Source organism: Sinocyclocheilus grahami, unplaced genomic scaffold (assembly GCF_001515645.1).
Source record: "Sinocyclocheilus grahami isolate Dianchi unplaced genomic scaffold, SAMN03320097.WGS_v1.1 scaffold490.1, whole genome shotgun sequence".
NCBI classification, from domain to species: Eukaryota; Metazoa; Chordata; class Actinopteri; order Cypriniformes; family Cyprinidae; genus Sinocyclocheilus; species Sinocyclocheilus grahami.
The window spans coordinates 509,465-520,486 of NW_015505669.1; the positions used below are offsets into that span (position 1 = coordinate 509,465).

Here is an 11,022-nt window from a genome sequence, read left to right on the forward strand (position 1 = left end):
TTGTCTGGGCCGAGTCACACTTCCTGACAGGACAGAATTCACGGAAGCAGTGACATAGTCCAAACAAATTCTTTGGGCTAGACCTCCACCCCGGTTTCATTGCACCCGCCATTCCAAGGAGCCATGTGCCAAGAAAAGGCATGTTTCCAACAGGAAGTTAATTAGCGTCGGGAAGAAGGTGGAGTCGGGAATATGACTGGCTTCTCATGTACTTACTGTTTATTTAGTCTGTAAAGTCATAAAGATGCTCTGTCTGTAGTTTCTAGGTTAATTTTAAATGCTAAAAATTCTCTAATAGCCCCGACCCACACATTAAACACCCCATCCTCCATCCAACCCGACACACGCACACACAGAGAAAAGAAAAAAACGATTTCCTTTTCAGACAGCAACATCTGGCTTTCATAACCCAAGTCAATGCTCCTTTCCAGCTACTAGAAGATCTGACCACTGGGCTCTGTGTCTGTGCCTTAGCACAACAATTAGACAAATATTTGCTTTTAGGGGAAAATTGGATGGAGATATATGAGAAAAAATATGTTAGAGTTTGTGAGCATGACATGTAATGGCAGATGCTTGTATAATTGACAGTCTCTGAACCCCTCCATTGTTCTTATCAGTCACTTAATACCAAGCACACACAAATCCCACACAGAATCCCACAGTGTATTCTTCAGAAATGTAAATGAAGGTGTAGATCAGGAAATTGACCATTAAAACAAGACAGACGGGATTCTCTGATAGTTGAGTAATGGTCGGCTAGTTAATAATTCACAGAATAATTCACTGCATGGATTCCAAAATCCTAAATTTAAAGCTGCAAAATAGCAAAAAGACATTGGACACACTGCTTGCTTACTTAAGAGGTTGAAACTTCTGATCAAGAAAAAGAAATGCCACAAGCTCAGTCAACACAAACCTTTGTGGTTTGCAGTCTGATTAAAAGCTGATTTTCAATACACATAAGAAAAAAACTGACAAATTTTGATAGAAAAGTAATAATTATGAGAGAAAATTCCAAATTATGAGATAAAAAGTCAAACTCACGGCATACTAAGTTTCGATTATGAGATATATAAAAAAAACTGAACTGAAGAAAAAGACAAAATTCTGAAATAAAAACAAAAACTCATAATTATGAGAAAAAGATTTGATAAAGTTTCACACAGTGAACGTACCTATGTTTGCATTGTTACAATAATAAACAGACACTCTTTGGCAGTTTAAACAGCTGATCTACTTTACAGAACAACGATTTGTGAACAAAATCATTTGAGACTTGACATGGACACCAAATTGGAGACTTCTGAAAAACATGAATATGAAAAAATATATATTTATGAAAATATGAAATGGATTGCTCTTTAACTAACCTGCACTGTCAGAAAAAAGAATAAAAGCTGTGGTACATCTTTGTGCCTTTTTTACCCCAAAGGGGTGCATATTAGTACTTTTTGAAAGGTTACAGCAGCAGTGACAACTTCTGTACCATTTTTTTTCAAAGAGTGTGTAGTAGAGTATAGAAAATATTACCAAAAAGGATATGATACTTGAATTGGACTTGTCCTTGAAAGACATGAATTTGATACTATAAACATATAAACATGCCTGTTATTGCCTACAATAGCATAAAGACGGGAAAGAGCATGACTGTGTTGCTTTGTGGGACTGAAGGAATTTTATTTCACACCCAGACAGTAGTAGTCTAACTAAATAGGTCACTACATTTTTGATTTTCTGTTTTTGTAAATTTACTCTGTGGATTGAATAGTTTAAGCATTTCAAAAAAATGAAATGCTGACAGAGTTTAAATCCTTGGCAGGCTTTGTAACCTATGTGAAAGTAATTTCCTTAGGAGACATCCTTTTTCACCAGGAATTTTTTTTGCTGTTTTACTATGGCCCTCTTTCCCCAGCCTCCATCTCCCTTGATTTACCCCCACTACTTTAAAGCTCTTGATCCTTGTCCCTTACACTGCACTATCCACCTGTTTCTTGAAACCTAATCTACTTCCTAGTGATATCACAGCCTGTCTTATCTTTCAAATGCATATTTACATGTAGGATTTAACCAAAGCCCTGTCACACTGATCCAGCAAGATAACATTATTGACATCTAATGGTATTTTGCTGTAAGCAAGAAACACAGTCCCAGTCACATGGACAAAACACTGGGCAAAAAGATCCATCCAGTGAGAACACAAATAGTTTACCCAAAATGTACTCACCCTCTGGCCATCCAGGATGTAGATAAGTTTGTTTCTTCATCGGAACAGATAGCATTACATCACTTACTCACCAATGGTTCCTCTGCAGTGAATGGGTGCCGTCAGTATGAGAGTCCAAACAGCTGATAAAAACATTACAAAGATCCACAGCATGACTCACAGCATGACAGAGGATGGACTTTTTCACTGGAGGAAGGGTTATTATGGATTATGGACACATATTTTGGTCAGAAGCAATAGTTAAAATGCATTAATGATGGATTTGTTTCTAACAAACATGCAGATTTCATTTCACAAAATGGTAACTGATTGACTGGAGTCATGTTGTGTTTTATTGTAATGCCAGCTGTTTGGACTCTCATTCTGACAGCACCCATTCACTGCAGAGGATCCATTGGTGAGTAAGTGATGTAATGCTAAATTTCTCCAAATCTGTTCCTATGAAGTAACAAACTCATCTTGGATGGCCCAGGGGCAAGTACATTTTCAGCAAATTTTAATTTTGGGGTAAACTATTCCCTTAAAGACATGCCCTGCAGTTTCTCTGTGGATTGGGGGTAATTAGTCTCTCGTCAAGCTTTCATGGAAAATACAGGATGATCAGTATCTCTACAAAGAGATGATGGCCTAGACTAAATACAGAGAAGAGTGATATTGGTAAGAGGAGCGGATGCAAGAAGACACACTTTTTAAACAGTGCAACTCAAGAACAGGATGAGACTGAACTGAGTTTTGAATACAAAACATGTCTAAAGTCAAAAAGGAAATAAACAAAAAGCCCAAAGCAGAAAATAACTCAAAGCACAGGAGGGAGGAAACTCTGATAACATTAGACTTGTAACATTGTGTACTGTGCACTAAACTCAGTTACAAGCTTATCTTACATTTCTTAATAATCACCTCACTATCAATAATAAGCATGAAGTGTGGGAAAGAAAGGATCACATTGTTTTCTCAAAGGCATTTGTCATCATCAGATCATGTGTGAAAATAACTCAGTGCATGTTTAAATGTCTTTGTGGACTGTTTGAAGCTTTTGAAGTGAAACATGATATTACAAACATCAACACTTGCTATTTGTTAACCCAGAGTTCATTATGATGTAGCATTGAGGAAAGCCAGCCCCAGGACATCACTCAAATCTGAGCTCCGTAAACATTGCCATGATAAGCTAAGAATTCTCCGCTGGATCTGTTCCCTTTTTGGCACTGATATCAAGACAGGAATCACAGTTAATGGGCCTAAACACCAGCAGTTTCTACATAATCATGGGAGACTGTAGGAAGAACGCAGGAAGACAAAACACATGGATGTGGTAGACACATAGGGTAGCTACTTACAGCTATTTATTTCATTAAGGCCCAAGTCACTAGGGGATCAGGGCACTATTGTTCTTCTAAGGATTTTATTTGTATTTTTTTTCAAGGTTTTTGGGGGGTTTTGGGGTGAATTAATGCATAATCCTTGTTGGAGAATGATGCAATTCACAACAAATTTTGTCAACGTAATGCCAAGATACTGAAGATGCTAAATTGCTAAAATGCTAAATTGGATTTTGTATATCTTGAATGGTGTCGCCATGGCTCTTTATTAAAAATAACAGTAAAAAAGATAACAGTAATTTTCTTATATCTTTAAAGTGCATTATACAAACTCTTAAAAAAATACATATGGAGAACTAGTCATTCTGAGGAAACATGCTTATTTTCATACATTTAAAATCCTCAGGGGCCAGCAGAAAATTCAGACATTTCAGACATTTCAGCTGACAGATGAAGGCTGTAATACTAATGTTGTCCACTAGATGGAGTCATAGGATTTGAAATCTTTTAAGCCTATTCTTGTTCAGCTCAATCTCCATCTATTAGAATGACAAATAAATGCATATGGTCCGTTGATATGTACTGTACTGTCAGTATACTTTTGCATAATTATTTTAGAAATCCTTATAGAGCATTAAAATAATTGTAAAAAATGTTATAGATCATTAAAAGTTTTATATATCCTACCCTTTCTCACTCAAAGGATAAGAAATCTTTAAGCCTGATCCTTTACTGCATAGTTCAGTTAGTTAGATTTACAAACAAATACATAAAATAAGTTCATATGTACTCTACGGGTAATGTGGTTTCATATAATTATTTACAGATGCTTATAGATTATTAAAAGTTTTGGTAACACTTTTCAATAAGGTCACATTTGTTAACATTAGTTAATGAATTAACTAACATTCTAACAATGAACAATATTGTAACACAGTTTGTAGCTCGGGAATAAGGAGGCAGAACCGGCGAACATTTAAACAAAATTTAATAAAATAAACAAACACAAAATGAAAGTACATTTTCAGCCCCTCGCGGACGACTCTGTGCCCTTTGTCAGAACTGAACTTTTGTAAAACCTCTTTTAAATATGCTGCCACCATTACGCCTATGGAATGTCCCCATTTAGATAGCTAAGTAAACATGTGTGTGTGTGTCACACTCTTGATGTTATAGTGTAACCCTTTCATTTCAGTAACCTTTAAGACCAGACTGCCAGAGGGTTACTTTAATTACTGTAAGTTTTTTATAGATCATTCAAAGTTTTATATATCCTACCCTTTCTCACTCAAAGGATAAGAAATCTTTAAGCCTGATCCTTTACTGCACAGTTCAGTTAGTTAGATTTACAAACAAATACATAAAATAAGTTCATATGTACTCTATGGGTAATGTGGTTTCATATAATTATTTACAGATGCTTATAGATTATTAAAAGTTTTGGTAACACTTTTCAATAAGGTCACATTTGTTAACATTAGTTAATGAATTAACTAACATTCTAACAATGAACAATATTGTAACACAGTTTGTAGCTCGGGAATAAGGAGGCAGAACCGGCGAACATTTAAACAAAATTTAATAAAATAAACAAACACAAAATGAAAGTACATTTTCAGCCCCTCGCGGACGACTCTGTGCCCTTTGTCAGAACTGAACTTTTGTAAAACCTCTTTTAAATATGCTGCCACCATTACGCCTATGGAATGTCCCCATTTAGATAGCTAAGTAAACATGTGTGTGTGTGTCACACTCTTGATGTTATAGTGTAACCCTTTCATTTCAGTAACCTTTAAGACCAGACTGCCAGAGGGTTACTTTAATTACTGTAAGTGCATGTCCATGTTGTGTACCGTTTTCCTGATGCCACTGGGGTGGCGGTTGCACTGATGGCTTGGGCCCATCATCACTGCTTGCAATTATATTTTGATTTAATTTTTTAAGGAAAGAATTTGCTGACTAATAATTGTAAGCTTGTACAGACAAAAAACGTTTAGACATGGGACAGTATTGGTGCAATGAAGATTATTTTATAGTTTATACACTTTACAATAATGTCTCATTAATATCAGTTAATGCATTAATAAACATTAACTAACAATGAGCAATACATTTTTTACCGTATTTATTAATTTTTACATAAATAAAATACAACTGTTCATTGTTAGTTCAAGTAAGCTTAGGTCCATTAAATAACGTTAACAGATACAACATTTGATTTTAATCATGTGTTAGTAAATGTTGAAATTTACATTAAATATTTACATTAAGTCAAGTCAAAAATGACTAATTAATAGTCATGATTAATAAATGTATTAACATTTTTAGTTCAAGTTAACTAATGTAACAAATAACAAACAGAACTTTATTGTGAAGTGTTACTATGTTTATTAATGTTTGAATTAGCTTTTATTTTTATATTTTCAGATTTCACTTTAATTTTTTGTAATAATGTGCTTTAGTCATTTTTTTTTGTTTTAAATTTAATATTTAATTTAAAAATATAGTTATTTGTGTTTCATTTATTTTTATTTATTAGTTAGTACGTATTAGACTAGGCATTGGAGGAACTGGGGGGAAACAGATTGAGAGAGACAGACGACAAAGGGAAAAAAAGGAAAAGATAGACTGTTGTGAAGTCAAAAAGGGGAGAGAAAAACCTAAAATTATATCCCTGCCTCCCTTTTGGGACCAGCATCTGAAAAGTATCAAAAAGCTACATGTTATTCACAGCAAATAGCTGGCATGCTTGAGCAGAGGGGATTGTTTACTCTAGGAAGAACAAGATAGAGCAGCTGATGGTACAATGAAGGAGCAGAGAGAAAAACAGAGAATGAAGATGAAAAGCTATATAACAGAAAAGATCAGAAAAATAGACACAGACAAAAACACAATGTGAAATTCTTGTAGCTGTTGATATTCAATGCAACCAATGCAGTTACATCTCTGAATAAATGGCTGTTATATAATCCATGATGATTTTAGAAACTTCACATCCCCAAATGGCTTCTTTTTTTCTTTTTTTTTACCAATCCATCTCTCATTTCTAACAGCAGCGGTTTTGAAAGGATCAGCGTGTTTTTCCGGGCTATTTTCCCTCTCAATACACTAGAGGACTGTTCTGAATCACAATCAATTTCCCACTGAGGCTCATGCATTGCCCTTGGATACAAACTGCAGGACTTTCATTGATCTACTGATCTGCTTACATCAACAACACAGCTCTGGGTTATGAATTATTTGGACCCAATAGTGACACCAACACTAAAGCCATCTAGACTTTGATTACATGCCTTTTTGCAGTTTATGCAATCCCTGCTGAAAGCAAACATCCTCAAACAGAGATGCATTATTTACATTTGAAAATTGAAGACTTTATAATTACAATTCCTGAGCACACCACAATGCTTTGATAAAAAAAACCTAAAACACCAGGATACTTAAAATGGAATCTTGTTGCTGAGCTGAGTGATAAACCTTTCAAATGTATTTTCCATAACTATTTAATGTTTTATTATTAAATCAATAATGTTAATTATTCTAATTAATAATGTATTATTATGATTATAATGTATTAAAAGTTTGAAAAGCAGTGTTCAACCGTACTAATAAGCACAAATCATTCTAGACAAACATTTGTGTCTTTTTTTACTGTCTTTTTTAAGTGTGTTGAAATTTCTTTTTCTGCATTCTAATGTACGGACGTAAATGTACTTTCCCTTCATTTCACTTTTGGTGTGAAAAGGCTTTTATATTTGCCAAAAACAGAACTTTTTTATTTTAAAAACAAACAAGCAAGCCCTGTCCAGATGTAAAAAGTAACGCAAAAGTAACGTAACGCATTACTTTCCATAAAAAGTAACTAAGTAACGTAATTAGTTACTTTTTTATGGAGTAACGCAATATTGTAATGCATTACTTTTAAAAGTAACTTTCCCCAACACTGGTCGTGGCACTGAATAACACACTGAGAATATGGTACTTGTCCAAGTAGTGTTCGAAATGCCCGCCCCGCGATTCTCCCCTGACCGAAGGCGACACGAAGCTCCACACTGACCGCTGCCTCTCAAACTGAAGACACCACAAAAGAGAAAAGATTTATGGTGGACTGCAGGATCTTACTATATGTGGAGATAAATCTCATTCATTGCTTTTTGGGGCAAGATAAACTTGTATTCATCAACCCACGAGGTGAGTTGTGCTGGTTTACTCAATTGTCACATTAATGTCTCAGCATTTTGAATTGTGTCGACTTATTTAGGAGCATATGCTTAATTCGCGTTTTGCTTAGTGTGTACTATTAACAGCGTAACCAATGTTAATTTAGTCAGCAAGTAGTCTACTCTATTGAACATAGACAGACTAGTCGTGTGTTATTGAATGCATGACGGAGGAAACCTAATATGTGCTGCTGTAAAATTAGTATGCGCTCTCCACTGCATACTTACAGTTCATGCCCGTTATGAGCGGCAGTCATGCGTATTTTGATTCATTTCATTCTTTATGATAAATTAATTTAATTAGATGTTGGAAGTTAAGGTTTACATACTAGTTAATGAGCTTTATTCAAGATTTGGCTTTGGTTACTGATGAGGAAAACATGCACTTCTACTTTTATGTTAAACTGTACCTTTGAAAAGTGAAAAAACTAGGATGACATTTCTGTGAAGCAATGAAATCCAAAGTTCACAAATGACTAGATCAATGGACTGCTACAGCAACATTTTAGTTCAGAAACATTGATCTGTCCTTGTCCCATATATTCAGTTACTCTTATTTGTCATTTTCCTTATATTTTGCATTACAGGGTATTCGAGGTCCGTTAACTAGTATTCATTGTGCCACTGTGCCTTTTTAGATTCGTTTAGATTAGGTAATTGTTCTGTAGATAGCATAGATAAAGAAGTGTAAATAGGAAAATAAAGGGAATAAAGACACGAGTAAAGCAGACAGGGCCAGTTACAGTATATTTTCACACAAAACCATTGAGTTTCTTTGCATTTGGTATTTTCCATAATGGACTCTGCCAGACAGTCATGCTGAGTGCTTTGTAAAAAATAGGATATGTTCATATGATGAAATGAATATATTTGTAATCATGATTTACTCCTTGGCAGCCTTTGTTTTTTCTTTAGACCACATGAGATGAGAGAAATAGTGGAGGTCATTTGGTGAAAAGGAAAAATGAGGCCATTTCTTGAATGTTTGTTCACCTAGTTAGCTAAGTTATAGTGTAGCCTACCTGATCAAGATGTATTTTCAGGGGAATTGGAGAAATATGTTAAGTACTGTATATGAAACACCTTTTGAACCATTTTTCAGTTCAAAAGAACAAATGTTCAGTGTGACTGATGTTCAAATCACTTATTTTAATTATAATATATGAATCTGCATTGGACAGCTGCAAAGAGCAAGTGCTATTAAAGGGGTCATATGATGTTGCTAAAAAGAACATTATTTTGTGTATTTGGTGTAATGAGATGTGTTGATGCGGTTTAAGGTTAAAAAAACACATTATTTTCCACATACTGTACATTATTGTTTCTCCTCTATGCCCCGCCTTTCTGAAACGCGTCGATTTTTACAAAGCTCATCGGTCTGAAAAGCAAGGTGTTCTGTGATTGGCCAGCTATCCAGTGTGTTGTGATTGGCCGAATACCTCAAGCGTGTGACGGAAATGTTACGCCCCTTACCATACTGTGATGATGCCCTGTCAGGCCGGAGCATTCCCATTTCTCAGAAGATGTTAGAAAAAATAGTTACATTTGGGGACAATGGGCCTCATTTACGAAACGAACGTACGACAGAAAATTGAGCGTACGGTCGTTTTAACGCAAAATTTGATTCTTGTGGTATGAGACAGGCGCGTGAGCCCAATGCCGTTTCAGTTTTGCTTGACATTTGTATGCTGTTTATAATGAATGCCACTATAGCCTAATTTGTGTTTTATTTTACAGTTAAAAATATAATTTTATAACTACTTATTTTTCATTCTTGTTCTGTTCTGAATACCGTTAAATTTAAAATATTTGTTGTAGAGTGAGGGGAACTAAATAGGCTGTTTATATTTACCAGTATTTTAATATACATATAAATTACATATATTAATGTAGCCTAATTGTTTGCAATTACAAGGTTAACGGGTGTTTTTGGAGTAAGATCAATTTCTCTTTAGCAAGATTACTTCCTCTTTTTGGCCGGGTTTCGTTTCTGCTTGTCGTAAACTCTAGGGCGATGCTTCTAAACCAGGGTGTTTTTAGGGGCGTGATATTCAAATGACGATTGTTTTCTGCTGCCACATTTATCAACATGCGATCATTCGTACGATGACAAATTTGCGGAATACGAATGTTTCATAAATCACACGTGAACTCTGTCGTAAGTGTATTTGTGCGCACAGATCTGCGCTCGTTTCTACGTTAGATTGATAAATGAGGCCCATTGTTCCCAAAATATATTTTTGACCATAGATCTAGATATGGATACATGTGATTCCATGTTTGACCAATACTTATTAAATATGAATACTTTGAAAACATATTAACATTATTTTTATTTAAAACAATGTTATGTAATATTATATACACTATCAGTCAAAAGTTTGGAATAATTTAAATTTATGTTTTTACTCGCCAAAGCTGAATTTATTTTATTAAAAATACAGTAAAATTGGTGATACAGTAATAAAATAACAATATTCCATTTCTGATCAAATAAACGCAGCCTTGGTGAGCATAAGAGACTTCTTTCGAGAAAAAAAAAAATTCAATTATTCCAAAGGTTTGGCAGTGTAATATTATTTAATATTATATATTATGTAAAACAAAGACATATATAAATAATAACATAAAAATAAACAATAAATCATGTAAATAAAAAATTATAAATGTAAGATCCTATACACTATTTCTCACTAATAAACAAACTATCATTTATCATGTGAACATCCCTGTACAAAGGGTCAGAAATACTATAAGCAAAAAGGAGACAAACCAAATGCTAAGGCATTCTGAAATTCATGTTATTTTTTACATTTACATTTAGACATTTAGCAGACACTTTTATCCAAAGCGACTTACAAATGAGGACAATGGAAGCAATCAAAATCAACAAAAGAGCAATGATATGCAAGTGCTATAACAAGTCTCAGTTAGCTTAATGCAGTACACGTAGCGTAGCAAGGTTCTTTTTTAAAATCATATAATAAATAAAAAGAAAACAGATAGAAAAAGAATAGAGCAAGCTAGTCTTAGAGGCCTTGTGTGTTTTTTGCTTTTTGTTAATCAGAAGTCAGAAAGTCAGAATTATAATTGTATAATAAATAAAAAGAAAACAAATAGAATGCTAAAAGATTAGAGAAGCAAGTGTTAGTTTTTTTTAAAAAGAAAAACAAGCAGTTAGTTAATAAATAGTGCAAGTCTAAAAGGGGCAAGTTTTTTTTTTTTTTTTTATTTAAATAAAAAATAAAATTAG

General features: G+C 34.2%; 1 protein-coding gene across 4 annotated transcripts in view; it reads left to right on the forward strand.

The window, feature by feature from the left end:
- Positions 1-7,508: 7,508 nt before the first annotated feature.
- The window catches only part of LOC107554048 (cdc42 effector protein 1-like), a 9,641-nt gene continuing 6,127 nt past the window's right edge, over positions 7,509-11,022 (forward strand). For all 4 annotated transcript variants that reach the window (XM_016236417.1, XM_016236421.1, XM_016236418.1 and 1 more), the window contains exon 1: positions 7,509-7,740. The gene's annotated coding sequence lies outside the window, so the exon portion shown is untranslated. The remainder of the gene's footprint in view (positions 7,741-11,022) is intronic.